The sequence below is a fragment of the Pinus tabuliformis genome, chromosome 4_2 (assembly GCF_031772625.1).
Source record: "Pinus tabuliformis cultivar Carrire ecotype Pingquan chromosome 4_2, CPIR1, whole genome shotgun sequence".
Lineage (NCBI taxonomy): Eukaryota > Viridiplantae > Streptophyta > Pinopsida > Pinales > Pinaceae > Pinus > Pinus tabuliformis.
In genome coordinates, this window is record NC_142304.1 from 793,249,382 (window position 1) to 793,261,382 (window position 12,001).

Below are 12,001 nucleotides of genomic sequence, written 5' to 3' on the forward strand. Positions count from 1 at the left end.
AAGGAATAGGTTCCAAAAGTTCTTATTGGGGGTTTCAAAAGGGTACATGGCAATGGTGAACACACTTGGTCAAGAGTTGAGCCAAGTATAAGGCAAGACAAGCTAAATATCATCAGGTCGATACTGTTTGAGGTGAGAAAGATGTCAAGTTGATTAAGTTTCCTTTGATTGACAACCAATGAAGGAATATCTTTGTTTCTTCAAGGAAGGTTTGTTGTACTGTAAATTCTGGGAAATTGCAGCAAGATGGTATCTACAATAGCAACACATGGTCTCAAGAATCAAGGAAAAATATCAGTTTTCATGAAAAGTTCAAATCGTTGAATTCAAGCAAATCTTAATGGATTGAGACTAGAAGGGTGAGGAGGATGTACCCTCATCTAATTGTTCAGTAATAAAATAGAATTTTCGGTCTAAAATATTTTAATCGGAACGAGTGATCAGGTGCTCAAAAATGAAATTTTTTGTATTGACGCGAAGCGTGAATGACCATGTAGACATAATCCTCCTGAATCCTCCGCAACTCATTTCGTGGAAAACGAACATCGTATGCTCTCAAAAATGAGTTCTAACTGATTTGGCAAGCATTCAAATTTTTTTACAGAGTTCCCCAGTAAAATGTTCATATTCCTGATGTGGCATGCTGATTGGGCCTACTAAGTTTGCGAACAACTAGGCTTCAAAAAGAGCCAATGACAGCTCGCCACATCTCAGAATATTTTCGGTGCTGAGTTGGTGATTATTTATTGGTCAGTTTTTTGTTGGTTAGGTGGACCAACTGGAGGCCACCACACGGCCTAGCTAGAGGATGCCACATGGCCACTTAAATTTTTTTGGGGCAAGCTAGATTACACTCCGCAGGATTCGAACACTGCACCGACCTCCAACTAAATTCCACACATACCAACACACCACACATAGTCCTTGTGCATAGGACGCACATAATTTATAGAAAAAAGAGAAAAAAAAAGATCTTAGGTGAAAACCTCCTTTGAGGCGCCTAGGCAGACCTACTAGTTGAAAACCTCATTGAGGCGGCCAATAGGCCCAGAAGAAAAAAAAATGAAAAAATAAAAAATCTTTGCTCCATGTATCTCTCTGATGAATGTAGATTCTCTCCAACATCTGCAAGCAACAAAAACAAGTTGGCACCAAAGAAAAAAAAATGGTTAAAATTCTAGTTAAAGGAAGTCAAACTTGGACTTTCTCCTCCTTCGCTCAAATGCTCCAGAAGGGCAAAGGCCATGCTAATCCATCACCCTCATATATTTCCACCATGCACTCATCATTCCCAAACTTTTACCACTCATTTTCCTTGTTGTCCTAAAAAGCTACAGGAATGCTCTGTTTTACTACAGGAAACAGCAATACATATAGTAGAAATTTATTTTTGTCATATCTTGAAAACCCTGCATCCATTTTCCATGTTGTTTCAGGTGCAGATGCCTATGGATAATGGTAACATGCTCAAGTGATTTCAGCAAATTCCAGTGCATAATTTTCGATAAATCAGTCTCCATCACCTATAACAATTTTTGAATTTTCTCGATATTTGTGCATCCATTGACCAAAATTTTTTTATGGGGAGGTGCATAAGGATGATGGAAACATGCTCAGAAAATTTCAGGTCAATCCAGTCTACCGTGTGGGAGATATGGACAAAACAAGTCTGGTACAAGAGGTTGTCATGAATTACTACAGGAAGATCCTGTAGTACTAGAGGATGGTCGAGAAGAAGCTACAAGAGGAAATATGATTGGAGAAATGGGTCAAAATGTAATTTACTATTTAGGGAAGGTTGATATAGGTCCCCCAACACCACTTTCATCACTCATCCACTCCATCTAACTAAAATCCATCTTCAAATTCCACTTTCCCTTACATGAAAAAAAATAAAAATGTCATCAACTTTTCCACCACCTACACCACCTCTTGATGTTTTTAACCATTTCCTTATACCTCTTATGACTTTACATAATTCCCACATGCATCAATGAGGTCTCAAAGAGGAATTAAATGAAGTATACATGAAGAGGATTCCTCCTGTAAGAAATTTGCACAGTTACAATAGATTTCAGCATCAATTATTTTTTCACTCACACAGTAGAAGATCTAGCCACCTTGAGCAACATGAACCCAATTCTGAAGATTGAAAAGGGGGAACACCCTCCTTAGGAAGCAGTCCATCCACTCCACCAGCAAAATATTGAACACTTGAAAGAAAATTGCACACAACAACCTTATCAGTCAAAGAATCGGCAAGCTATGAAGGCCTATGCAGAAGCAAGCAAAGAAACTTAGCACGTCTAGGGAAGAAAATATCGATTATCAACTCAGAAGTAGTATGCATGTCTCTCCAACAACCATCAGGTAGGCATAGATATGAAATATTCTTGACCTCTTCTCTTGAGCATATTATAGTTATAAATTTGTTGTCAATACGTGAGAGATGAGGTTTTATAAGCTAAGGATGGATCAGCAGTCTCAACTGCATTCAATTAGTTAATTGCATCTCACTCCTTCACTCATGCAATGTGGAAAAGCCAAATTATGAATCGTGATCATTTTGAGGAATGGGGAAAATAGTTAAAAGAAAAAAAATCTGCAAAGGCCAAGTCACCACAACACTCCAGTCCCTTCATCCACTTCATATCCACTATCAATCCATCATTCATCCATCCCATTTCATAAGAAAAAATTGATATTTTTCAAGAACAAACCCTACACTTTGTCTCACCCTAAAAATTTCTTGAAAAAAAAAACAAACAGAGCATCCTCTCCATTTTCACAAACCTACACTACTCCCTTTGAGCCCTAGCATCATCCTCCAAGCCCTCTACATCAGTTCTGATCACTCCCATATAGTTAGAAGACCCTGAAAGAGGAGGAATGACTGGTACTAGAAGGCAGAATGTTGCTACAAGAAGGAAGAAAGGAAAAAATTATGCTAAAACCCAAAATGGCAATGCCTAAGAGAGACCTAATCAAAACAGAGAAATCCAAGGCCATTTGGCAATCATCTAGGCCACAAAAGAGAAGAAGAAGACAATAAAAGGAAATAAGGTATTCACCATCAAAATAGAACTCAAACTACAGTTATGAAAAGAGGTTTTCCAAGATGTCTCTATTCTCTTTCTAGCTTTTGTCTAAGGCTTAAAATATGTTATAGAAATGGGATAAAGGAATGGAAGTCAAGCTGAGGGCCTACCCTACATTCAGACTACCATTTCTGCTCAAAACAGGTTTAAACAGGGTTTCCTATAGCACAACAGGAACCGCTGCAAGGTTTCCTATAGCTTTTATAGGAATTACTACAGGATGTTCTAGTTCACATCTAAAGGCATTTTGAAGGTTTCAGAGGTTTCCGAATGGTGGAAAAAGGCAGCATAAGGTTGGAAAAGGATGTGGAGGACCTTGCCAAACTGAAAAATATTCAAGAACCCATGCTGAATAAGGGGAAGAAAGCAGGTTAATGGTCTCAAGAAAATTGTGATTTTTTTTTCTGTGCACAAACAGTTTCGGAAAAATGAGTGAAAATGGAATGAAGGTTTCAAGGGAGAGGATATGAATGAAATGAATCTACAAGCCAACAAATTTCACTTGCAAAGAGAAAAGTTATGTCTTTTTTGCTTGAAAGACTATTAAACAATCATGATCAGAACAACTACATCTTTATGCTTTTCCTTGCTGTAGAGCATTGGGAAGGTATGTTTTAATAAATAATTTAGTGATGTTTTAAGCAATAGTTGTAATCTTTTCTTTATTATAAAGTAGGGAAAATGCAACGAGAACGAGTCCAAAATGATCCAATCACTAATAGTTGTCTTCTCTACGCAGGGAAAGGTAAAAGCAGGAAGGCGCAACGCAAAACGAGAATTTGATGAGAAGATAACGGCTATCCCTCCAATTCTAAATAAGGTTCAGACCAGGTCGAGTAAATCAAGGAAGATCAGTCCGGAACGAGATGAAGGACTGCCAGTTCGGAAATACAGGCCGAGTAAAGGAAGGCGTTAATAGTTTAGCAGATCACTCAGGATCTTTGATCCTGAGGGATCGCTACGTTCAATCGTTTTGTCGTCTGGTGAACTCCGCCGTTAATTGTATAAAAGGGGGCAGCATTGAAGATTAAAGAGTTGGGAATTATTTTGTATCTTTAACTTTCTGTTCACGGATTTTACTGTCAGTTGAACTCAGACTATTGAGTCTCTCTGAGACTTAGTTTTGTACTCTCGTTGATGCGTTAATATAATATCTTTGGTGTTAATTTCTCCCTGCGTCTGAAGTAGTTTACGGCAGTGCGCCATTGGAAGCTTTGGGCCCGGCTCCAACGGACACTGGCTGATTGTACCATTACAATTCTGCTTTGTGTGGTTTGTTTCTTATAATCCGTTATGATTGCATGTCGTTTCATACTTATTCATCTATAGCTTTCCTGTTATAAATCTCTGTAACAAGTTTACATCATACTTTCAGGATTCTTCGCATATTGTTGATCTAAGTTGTTTGCATCAATTACAGAATTCATAAGTAGAATATTTCAGCTACAGGTGATTGGGGGTAATGGACTATTGGTGATTATCGCAGATCATGTACATATGATTGACGTTTCCTGTCTTTAATGATTTGCTGTTCCATTTGATATGTATATGATTGACGTTTCCTGTCTTTAATAATTTGCTGTTCCATTTGGTTAAGCTGCAAACTTGTATAAACGATTGCTTTCCCTTTGTATGTAAGTGTCTGCCAAGGATTGGAAGTGTTGACCTCGCGAGACTTAGTTTCTTTACTGCCGTTCCATTTACTGCCGTTCCTTTTATTGTTGTTCCATTTCTGAAGTTGCTGTTCCATTCTGTTTTCTTGCTGTTCCTTTTTGCTTGCATTTATTGAAGTGGCATGAGAGGAGGATCAAGGCTGTTGTGAGATACAGCAGACGCTATAATGCTCCCAGATCGTGATCCATACTCCTTCATCAGTTTCTAGGGGGATAGGTTACTAATTCCATACCCTCGACCGATGAAGTTGCTACGTGTGTGATTTCTTTATGCAAAAGTAATTTAGCATAGCTTAGAATCCATTTACTCTTGTATTCTTTAGATCTATACTACGAAGCATTATCCTGACAAATAGCCTCAAATTGAGATATCCTTTACAATAACAAAACGCTCCCGGATTGACTAGTAATGTGAGATAACTAGAGGTGAAAAAGACCCTTGTTACAGCCCCACATTTTGGCGCCGTTGCCGGGGAAAGGGTATAGCCATTTGTCTTTTAACAGGGTAGTGTGCGAATCTGTTAGGGGAGAACTGGATTTTAAAAACAGAAGGTAAGAACCTGCGTGCGGAGCATGTAAAATCCCTGCTCCACCGTCCGCTTTCCTAGCAGAATTGATTTAGTAGTTTAATTGGAGTGCATGACTAAGCAGGAAAAGCCAGAAAAGAATCAAAAGCCTCCATCCAAAATCGAAAAAGCCAAGGGTTCGGCGACCCTTGGACGAAAGACCTTTATAGACAAAATTTATAAGAAAGTCGAATCTCAGCCATCAGTAGGTTATAGGAAAGTAAACTCTAAACAACCTGCTAGTTCCCTTCAGGCCTCAGAATCACCATCTGAAGCCTTTGCTGAGGTGCACAGTCAGACAGAGGAGCAGGACTTTCAAGAACTTGAAAATTCGACTCCTGGACCAGTGTACGAAGGAAATTTTAGCAACCTTTGCGAAGGAGAAGGAGAAACAGGGGAAATCGAGGAACCTAGATCTCCTATTGAACCAAACCAGCCTTTAAACAGTCCGGATAAAGGAAGCGCTGCAAAAATCCTCGTTGAAGGAATTCATTCACCTCAGACAGTAGGGGCCATCATTATCCCTGATAAAGGGAGTGCTGTAAAAACAGTTCCCGCTAAGATTACCCCTCCTCAACCAAGGAATACTCTCTTAGAAATTCCTGAAGATTACTGGCATATATTTGATTCCATGGCGCAGAATCAGCCAAATACCCAAACCTCTACTTTGCAATATCCCATAGTAGATTCCGCTGTGAATGCACCAATGAAGGCAATTCCGCTTCAACATATCCCGACGTTTCATGGACTCACATCAGAAGACCCTGATGCGTTTTTATTTGAATTTGATGTGTTATGCAGGGGATACGATTACACCACTGACCCCCAGAAGCTAAAGCTGTTTCCCTCTACTTTGAAGGGAGCAGCTCTGAGATGGTTCATGGGTTTAGGTGGTGGAGTCATAAACAATTGGGAAGAAATGAAAGTGGCCTTCTTAAAAAAATATCAGGATTACTGTAGATCAAGAGAACTAAAGGATGAAATCTTTCAAATGTCAGCCAGACCAAACGAAACTTTAGAAGAATATGTAGAACGTTTCCAATATAACTTGCAAAGATCTCCCTATGCATCGTTACCTCTGCCCGATAACGTGTTGAAAACTGCATTGATTAGAGGTATGAAAGAGCAATGGATTGAAACGTTGAATATTATGGGAAAAGGAGACATTTATCAGGAAAATTTTGCTGACATCATTAATCTGTGTATCAGGAGCTCAAGAGGCAGCACAAGGATAAAACCAGCAGAATATGATCGCTTCACTAGAGACAATAGAACATCAACAGAAGGAGTATCACGAGTGGAACTTGGAAATCTACTAGAAAATTTTAAAACTGATATCATGGGGACATTAACTACACAACTTGATATTGTGCAGGCTAAACAGAAGCAAGCAGAGGTGGAACAGAATCTGGCAATTTTCTGCCCTCGGTGCAGAAAGAAACATAGCCAGAAAGAATGCCCGCTCGATACAGTTCAAATATGTGCTATTTGTACCAAGGACCATCCGACTGAAAGTTGTCCCTCGCTTCCTGGTTTGAAGGCGGTGTACAAAGAAGCAGAAGAGGAACCAGAATCAGCATATTTTATTAACCAGCGTCGTCAATGGCAGCCTAGGCAATCTGGTATGTTTCAAGATCCCTCCTCTTCTTTTCAATCTCCGCAATTTAATGCTCAGCAACAGAATATGTGGCAAAATCAGTCTCAGCACCCGTTTTCAAATTGGTCGCCTCAAATGTTTCCTACTCCGAACCCTTGGATGAACCAAGCTGGTTGGCCAAACTTTCCTTATCCTCCACCATGTTGGCCAAATAATTCATATCCTCCGCAGTGGACCCCTTCCACTTCGCAAAGTTCACCCTGGCAGAGCAACTGGCCAAGATCGACATATCAAACACCAGGATCAATTCCGCTCCCTCAACCAACTCTGCCAGCCTTGCAACAAAATCCCCAGCCCAACCTAAGACCGTAGCTCCCAGCCCAACCCAACCCTAATCCAAATAATCGACCAGTTCAATCTCTTCAAATTATAGAATCTTCCGAGATTGAATCTGCTCTGCAGGAGTGCAATGATCTTCAGTTGAGATCTGGGCGAATAATAGAAACTGAGGGACATAGAACCGCTCATATTGAAAACCAGTTACCGATAGAACAGCCATCACAACAAGAAGATGTAAGTAAAGACCAGGATCATCAGCAAGTAATTACATCTTCTCCACCTTTCCCAGAACGACTGGCCATTCCGAGACAAATGCAATATCCGGATTTTGATATTCTGGGAGAACTCCAAAACTTGTATATAAGAATTCCATTCCTTCAGGCTATACAGGATATCCCCATATATGCAAAAACCATAAAAGACCTGTGTAGCAGAAAATCAAAAAGAAATATAACCCCTAACCCTAGAGTCCAGGTAGTCGACACCTTATCCGACCTCTTATCAGGGAAAGAAACACCAATTAAATATGAGGATCCTGGAAACCCAATTGTCACTGTTCAAGTCCGTGGGCAGACCCTGACCAACGTTTTAGTAGATCTAGGGGCTGCAATTAATATCCTGACAACATCAACCTGCCAGAAGCTTGGAATCACATCGGTAGAGCCTACTTCCACTTTACTAGAGCTAGCTGACCGATCAGTAATAAGACCAGAAGGCACCTTGTATGATGTCATGGTTTCAGTGGACTCTTGGGAATACCCGACCGATTTTCTGGTGATTAATCCAAAAACCCGACTAGATGGACATCCGCTAATTCTAGGTAGACCATGGCTCGCTACTGCTGACGCCTACATTGGATGCCGGCAGGGAAACATGACCATAACCAGAGGGCCGGATATCAAAAATTTAATCTTGTACCCGCCAGCCCAGCCAAGCATCACACCTCATATATCACTGACCAATCTGCGCCCTGCCTCATATATTACTGATAATATTAGACCACCATTAACAGTCCAGGAAGCGCTAGATTTTAAAGATCAAACGGAAGATGATGCCATCAATAAATTCATTAATCAAACAGAATCCACATCGTATACACAATGCTTTATGATAAAAGCGGCATTTGATAACGAATTAGAGGAAGATCCTCTAAAAGATGACCATGACCCAATTATACCTGTAACCTCTGTTGCTAACAGCAATGTAGTGCAAATTGAACCGGGCAAAACTTTAAATATTAACACTAATCTGACACCAGAGCAAGAGACCAAACTCATCCAGCTCCTACGAAAGTATCAGGAGGCATTTGCTTGGGACTATCCCGATATGAAAGGGATTGATCCCCAGCTATGTACACATCGTATCTATACCGAGAAAGATGCAAGACCTGTTCGCCAACCACAGAGAAGACTCAATCCCCATTTAAAAGATGTTGTAAAAGATGAGCTGCAGAAATTATTAGACGTTAATTTTATTTATCCTATTTCTGACAGCAAATGGGTCTCCCCACTTGTGGTAGTACCTAAAAAGAACGGGAAATGGAGGATCTGTGTCGATTACAGAGAATTAAACAAAGCCACACAAAAAGATCACTTCCCTCTCCCTTTCATAGACCAGGTATTGGACACCTTAGCAGGCAAGAAATTCTTTTCTTTCTTGGATGGCTTCAGCGGATATAACCAGATTCAGATTGCCCCTGAAGACCAGGACAAGACTACCTTTACTTGCCCCTGGGGAACGTTCGCCTACCGAGTCTTACCCTTTGGATTATGTAATGCTCCGGCCACATTCCAACGGGCTGTTCTTAGCATCTTTGCAGATTTAATTAATGATGGATTGGAAGTCTATATGGATGATTTCACACCATATGGAGATGACTTTGATCCAACCCTGGACACTCTCGAAAAAGTTCTAGAGCGCTGCATCGCTACCAGGCTTTGCTTGAGTCACGAAAAATGTTACATGATGATGACCGAAGGACTCATTCTGGGACATTACATCTCAGCAGCTGGCTTTCAGGTAGACCCGACTAAAATTCAAATACTCATGCTTATCCCAACCCCCACTAATCAAACAGAGGTACGCAGTTTTCTTGGTTTTTCTGGGTATTATAGACGATTTATACAACATTACTCACATATTGCCGCACCTCTACATGCATTAACTGGAAATGTTGATTTCTTATGGACAGAGAAATGTGATCGAGCCTTCACAGAATTAAAGAAGTTGCTATCTACAGCTCCAGTTCTCAGAGGACCTAATTGGAACTTACCATTCCAAATTTCAACCGACGCCTCAGACACAGCAATCGGTGCAGTTTTGGGCCAAGAAGAAGAGAAAAGACCATACGCTATCTATTACATCAACAAAAATTTGGCTCCGGCTGAATTAAATTACACTGTCACCGAAAAAGAATTTTTAGCTGTGATACATGCTATTAATAAATTTAGACACTATATTACAGGCTATCCCGTTATTTTGTATACAGACCATTCTGCTATTAGGTATTTAGCAAACAAGCCTGTTACAAATGGAAGAATAACCAGGTGGTTGATCTTGTTGCAGGAATTCAACATTACAATCAGAGACCGACCGGGGAAGGAGAACCCTGTAGCTGATTTTCTTTCACGAATACCAAAATCAGTTGAAACAGCAGCAGTTGAGGACCAATTCCCAGATGAACACTTATTTGCTGTCGCTGTTCAGACTCCCTGGTACGCTGATGTGGCTAATTATCTTGCAGTAGGTAAGCTTCCAAAACATTTAACTCCCAATGAACGGAAACAGATCGTCCAAAAAAGCAATCGATTTTCGTGGGTTGGGGGCTATCTGTTTCACACAGGCGCAGATATGGAAATCAGAAGATGTATTCGAGAAGACGAAATCTTTGATATCTTGAAAGCCTGCCATGACAGGCCATGTGGAGGACATTTCGCTGAACGAAGAACAACACACAAAGTATTACAAACGGGATATTACTGGCCTACAATTTTCAAAGATGCCAAAAAATTTGTCCAGGCCTGTGATAGTTGTCAGCGTGCAGGACGACCTGGCCCAGCAGACGAAATGCCTTTGCGGCATCAATTAGTGATCGAACCTTTCGAACGCTGGGCTCTGGACTTTTTCGAACCCATCAACCCCCCATCAAACCAAAAAACCTACATTTTGGTGGCAACTGAATATGTTACCAAATGGGTTGAGGCGGAGGCATTACCCAGAGCTACAGAGGAGTCGGTAATACAGTTCTTGTTCCATTTGTTTGTACGTTATGGTCTTCCAAGGGAAGTGGTTACAGATGGAGGACCACAATTTGTGGGACATAAATTAGCTGCAACACTCAATAACCATCACATCCACCACAAAATTACTACCCCATACCATCCGCAGGCAAATGGGCAAGTCGAGAACAGTAATAAGATAATAGAGTCAATTTTGACAAAAACTGTTGCCTCACATCGCCGCGATTGGGCCGCCCGACTACCGGAGGCACTGTGGGCTTATCAAACCACATGGAGAAGTACCACCTGCCATTCACCATATCACTTAGTGTTTGGAAAGCAACCCATTTTTCCTATAGAATTTGAGATCCAAACCCTGCGAACTGCCCAAGAAGTCGGATTGGATTTAAGTGAAGCACAGAAAAATCGATTACAGCAAATTAATGAGTTGGACGAAACAAGGCTCGCTGCATTACAGAATACAGCACTCATCCAACAGCAGCGAGCCAAGTGGCATGATGCGCTCATCAAAAACAAGATATTTCACGAAGGAGACTGGGCTCTGTTATATGATTCTAGATTTCAGGATTTCCCGGGGAAGCTTCAGACTCGATGGTTGGGACCATACGAGATTCAAAAATTCCATGACAATGGGACCCTTACTTTGATTACAATCGATGGATCTGGATATACATTTAAGGTAAACAGCCACCGAGTTCGTCTGTATCGCAAACCGCTCACTCGGGAATCATTTTGCCAGCAGCTACGCCAAGATACTAACATCGAGATTATGGGAGAGGAAGCAAAAACTTCCTCCCCTATAGATTGGTAAGAAGTTCATTCTTTATTACCACATTTTGTATATAAGATTGTAAATTTTGTATATATGTTTCGAGTGTGTGTTTTCGCTGTTCCTTTTCAAAAGGAACAGCACTTGCGTGTTTTGCTGTTCCTTTTCAAAAGGAACAGCACCCTTGAGTTTTTGCTGTTCCTTTTTCAAAAGGAACGGCACCCTTGAGTTTTTGCTGTTCCTTTTCAAAAGGAACATCACTTTTGAATTTTTGCTGTTCCTTTTCAAAAGGAACAGCACTTTTGAATTTTTTGCTGTTCCTTTTTAGAAGGAACAGCATTTGTGTGTTTTTTTCAGTTCTTTTTTTTAGCAAGCAGCATTTGAGTGCTTTTGTTATCTTAGGACATTGCATCAAAAGAACCCTCCCACCCTCCCTTGTAAGAAAGAAATAGTATGCCCTCGTCCTTTCTATAAGAAGAAAACGTTGTCCATCCTTTTCCCGAGGCCATAAGTAGCAGCTATATATTTATGCAACAAATATAAAAGGCATGATATATCGAGATCAGCACATCATAAATCACTATCTATAACAGCCCTAGTATTGATGCAACAAAGGAAGGATCCATACACTCATCATTTTTTTCAGCCATAAGTCTCACCTCCTCTGCCCTGTTGGAAAATTTCATCATGTTACGTTCCTCCAATTTTCTTCATTATTAC